The 5,000-nt window shown below is 54.2% G+C and overlaps 1 non-coding gene across 1 annotated transcript in view; it reads right to left on the bottom strand.

Annotated features, from left to right (window-relative positions):
• Positions 1–917, bottom strand: part of LOC126113127 (small subunit ribosomal RNA) — a 1,909-nt gene extending 992 nt beyond the window's left edge. The window contains exon 1 of the ribosomal RNA XR_007524714.1: positions 1–917. This exon is cut by the window's left edge and continues 992 nt beyond it. This is a non-coding gene — a ribosomal RNA (small subunit ribosomal RNA).
• Between the last annotated feature and the right edge of the window lie 4,083 nt (positions 918–5,000).

Genomic DNA, 5,000 nt, shown 5'->3' with positions numbered 1-5,000 from the left:
GGTCCTATTCCATTATTCCATGCACACAGTATTCAGGCGGGCTTGCCTGCTTTAAGCACTCTAATTTGTTCAAAGTAAACGTGCCGGCCCACCCAGACACTCAATAAAGAGCACCTTGGTAGGATTTCAACGGGGTCCGCCTCGGGACGCACGAACACGCACGAGGCGGTCGCACGCCTTCGGCTCGCCCCACCGGCAGGACGTCCCACGATACATGCCAGTTAAACACCGACGGGCGGTGAACCAACAGCGTGGGACACAAATCCAACTACGAGCTTTTTAACCGCAACAACTTTAATATACGCTATTGGAGCTGGAATTACCGCGGCTGCTGGCACCAGACTTGCCCTCCAATAGATACTCGTTAAAGGATTTAAAGTGTACTCATTCCGATTACGGGGCCTCGGATGAGTCCCGTATCGTTATTTTTCGTCACTACCTCCCCGTGCCGGGAGTGGGTAATTTGCGCGCCTGCTGCCTTCCTTGGATGTGGTAGCCGTTTCTCAGGCTCCCTCTCCGGAATCGAACCCTGATTCCCCGTTACCCGTTACAACCATGGTAGGCGCAGAACCTACCATCGACAGTTGATAAGGCAGACATTTGAAAGATGCGTCGCCGGTACGAGGACCGTGCGATCAGCCCAAAGTTATTCAGAGTCACCAAGGCAAACGGACCGGACGAGCCGACCGATTGGTTTTGATCTAATAAAAGCGTCCCTTCCATCTCTGGTCGGGACTCTGTTTGCATGTATTAGCTCTAGAATTACCACAGTTATCCAAGTAACGTGGGTACGATCTAAGGAACCATAACTGATTTAATGAGCCATTCGCGGTTTCACCTTAATGCGGCTTGTACTGAGACATGCATGGCTTAATCTTTGAGACAAGCATATGACTACTGGCAGGATCAACCAGGGAGCTGCGTCAACTAGAGCTGAGCAGCCGGCCGCCCGGGAGTGTGTCCCAGGGGCCCGCGCGAACACGCAAGCGTCCGCTCAATTATTCTGCAAACAGGAGGAGGCTGAGCTCCCCTGCACAATACACCTCGAAACCCTCTCAGGTCCCGGCGGCGCGCAGCGCCGTCCTAAGTACTTGGTCGGGTTCGAGAGAGGCGCAATCGCCCGGAGTTAGGCGAGTAGACGCTTTAGGTGCGACCACCCGTGCTCCCAACTGAGCTTGCCGGCTGCCGACAGAGGCCCGGGAGCGTGCTGTCGTGGCATTGCCGGCGGGAGACAACACGCGCCACCTACGGTGACCGGCAGCTCCAACGCCAGCGCCACAGAAGGGCAAAGGCCCCACGTGGGTGCCGAAGCGAACTCTCCCAGCACAGCGCACGTGCCAACACGTCTGCACAACTGCGATACAAACCACCAGCGAGAACCGCTGGGGCGACCGAGCAGCAGACGGCGTCGCGGCGCCGAGTGCCGGGCGGCGGCGCATCCTCAACGCACACAGTCCTCAGTCGGACCAGCACACTGCAGATGTCCACCGCGCTTCGCACCGGGCCCGCGAGGACCCACTTTGGCCGCCCGGCGCCGCGCGCAGGGTGCCCCGGCGCGCAGCTGCGCCGCCTGCCGCGTCCGTCGGCCGGCGCGCCTGCCACTGGGCGCCCCCACCAGCCGGCTGTAGCGCGTGCGCCCACGCACCGCGCGGCCAGCACGCCGGGCGGCCCCCCCTCACCGGCCGGGGACGGTCCCACCCAGCCACCGCCGCGTATCGCTTCACACACAGATTTGCCCTTACTGATTTACCTCCAGCAACAACAACCGCACCACAATGGGTTTACCAGTTGTTCATTTGCGTTGCGTCACGTCACCAGCAAACGTAGACGTCCATCCCAGTTTGCAAATGCAACGATTATTGCATACCTGTCTGTTAGGTGTCACGACACACTACGTCTGCCCACATACACGCAACAAAATGTGCACGACTAGAGAACACGTGGGAGGTGGCCCCCTACGTATGCGATGTCCATTACGAGACCGACTGTCAACCAGCATCTGTACCATGTCGCAGATGTGGAACGCGGTGCACCATGCTATCACACTGTGTGAGAAGAGACGACTACGTTTGAATACACGCGCCACTACATCAACAGACGGCTCATGCTGATCGCCATCCAGGGCGTCCGTTACTCCCACACGTCTCTATGGCGTACCACACTGCAATGTAGCTGTTATGGGGAGACGGCACGTGGCTGAGTGCACAACATTTGGACCGTATGGTTCGCTGTTGTTGGGCGCAGTCGTACGGTCACACATGTGCCACAGCGTATCATTCAGTACATACGGACCTATGTGCAGTACAATGTGAGGATTAAGCTTACGATATCAGCGGGACAGTGGACACAGGCCGTACCACGACGTAGACTGAGCGCTTCGACATGCGAATGCCAGTGAACAGCTGCGAAGGGCATTGAACACGCAAGCACCTGAACGACCAGCGTGCGAAGGCAGGGTGGAGGGGGGGGGGCGATGTACATCCTGCAGTTGTCCACATTACAGTGTACAGCGGGAGCATGTAAAAAGTAAGCAACACTTGCGAAGTGTTCAACATGAAACGACACACAAGAGGGTGGGCGGTGCGAGTAGCGAACTATATTCAGAGGGTTGTGGTTAGACAACACTAGATTAATGTAACGTGTCATATGCCAATTACAGAGCAGGTTAAGGCACAACGTGGGTTAGGTTAAGGCACAACGTGGGTTAGGTTAAGGCACAACGTGGGTTAGGTTAAGGCACAACGTGGGTTAGGTTAAGGCACAACGTGGGTTAGGTTAAGGCACAACGTGGGTTAGGTTAAGGCACAACGTGGGTTAGGTTAAGGCACAACGTGGGTTAGGTTAAGGCACAACGTGGGTTAGGTTAAGGCACAACGTGGGTTAGGTTAAGGCACAACGTGGGTTAGGTTAAGGCACAACGTGGGTTAGGTTAAGGCACAACGTGGGTTAGGTTAAGGCACAACGTGGGTTAGGTTAAGGCACAACGTGGGTTACGTTAAGGCACAACGTGGGTTAGGTTAAGGCACAACGTGGGTTACGTTAAGGCACAACGTGGGTTACGTTAAGGCACAACGTGGGTTACGTTAAGGCACAACGTGGGTTACGTTAAGGCACAACGTGGGTTACGTTAAGGCACAACGTGGGTTACGTTAAGGCACAACGTGGGTTACGTTAAGGCACAACGTGGGTTACGTTAAGGCACAACGTGGGTTACGTTAAGGCACAACGTGGGTTACGTTAAGGCACAACGTGGGTTACGTTAAGGCACAACGTGGGTTACGTTAAGGCACAACGTGGGTTACGTTAAGGCACAACGTGGGTTAGGTTAAGGCACAACGTGGGTTAGGTTAAGACACAAATTGCGTTACAAATTGCGTTACATTGCGGTACAAATTGCGTTACATTGCGGTACAAATTGCGTTACATTGCGGTACAAATTGCGTTACAAATTTGGTTAGGTTAAGGTGCAAAATGGGTTGGATTACAGTACACAACATGGTAAGAGATAGTGTGTTTGGGGGGGGGGGGGGGGGGGCAGGTTCGTTGGTAGTGATCATTGTAAGTGAATGTCTGAGGCAGCGTCAGTATGTCACAGCAGTTCTGTCTCGTCAGGATGCGCTTTTCGCTCGTGACTGGAGGCGCGCCGCGTCTGTGGTTGCGGCAAGGGAGTGGCAGACCTGTGTGATTCATTCCTGCCATTGTTTCTGTGCCGTAACAGGAGGCAGTGTGGTGGTGTTGGGTGCACCCCTGTGTAGGACATGTGTGGGTGTTGGTGGCTTATCTGAGCAATTGTGGATGTTGGACGGGTGGGATATTCTATTTTATAATTGGACCCCCTGGTGTGGTTATCATAGTGTGGATGGTGTACTGTGGCGGAGAGGATGCACCGGACGTTGGTCCATGCTGGTGCTTACATATCGTATCTGTGTCTGTTACAGGCAGAGAGTAATGTGTGATGGAGTGTCTCGCTGAGGTGTGGTTCATATTGTGTGCACAGACTTACAGCATGTATAGGGACAGCGGGAATTTGGCATATTGGATATAACTCGTCATGAAACGCAAGATATAGGGGTGGATTGCAACGTACGAGTGCGGGAAGAGTCCGCCGTTCATCCGCTTGGGTTGCGATTTGGGCGGTTGGGGTGGGGCACGTGCGGGTGCGGGTGGAGTGATTGTCGGTTGACTACTTCGTGCGACGCAGGCACTGGCGTTCGGGTTCCTGTGGTGGACAGATGATGCAGGCTTTGTGGGTGGCGTCGAAAAATGGGTACTGTGGGACCTAGCGATGTCGTAGTCGGGGTGGCGTCTCATAGATGGCGGTATCGTCGGTGCAGCAGGTCATGTTTCGGAGACTTGCAGATGGCGGTATTTAGTTTTCGTGTTGCGCGCGACATGGTGGACGTAGTGTCGTCCGATTCGCGTAGATGGGGCTATTGCATGTGGTTTCGTCACATTGTCATAGATGGCGATGCTGTGGTTTGGCAGTATGGTTGGTGTAGTTCCGTTGGATTCCTGTAGATGGAGGTGTCGTTTCTGGGCCAGACGGCAATGTAGTTTGGTCACATTCTCATAGATGGCTGTGTTGTGTCTGTGGGTGGCGGTGTCAGCGTCGTCCCATAGAGGGCGGTATGGTCTGTTTATTGTGGACGTTGATGTCAGGACCAGAGGGCGCGCGCGAACCGTTGCCCATATTTTCCTACCCTCCTATTACTCGTTGTAGATCTATAACACTGCCCAGCGTTGCAACTAAATGAAGTTCACATCTGTTGCATCTCTCGTGCCCTCGCAATAATAATAATAATTCACCGCAGCGCCAAAGACATGTAAACAGCATACATCGCGCCCTACAGACTTATCACCACACACACTAACCGCCCCGGGGACTTGCCAACGACACACCCTTTCCCAAGTCTATTTTCTTGCGGAGCATCATGTCTTATTATATTTTATTTCACATCCATAGTTTAGAGGTATCGGAGTTCACCGTACTGCGGTCTACG

Source organism: Schistocerca cancellata, unplaced genomic scaffold (assembly GCF_023864275.1).
Source record: "Schistocerca cancellata isolate TAMUIC-IGC-003103 unplaced genomic scaffold, iqSchCanc2.1 HiC_scaffold_239, whole genome shotgun sequence".
NCBI lineage: Eukaryota > Metazoa > Arthropoda > Insecta > Orthoptera > Acrididae > Schistocerca > Schistocerca cancellata.
Note: the sequence above shows the minus strand (reverse complement) of the source record. Positions and strands in the feature narration are given on the sequence as shown.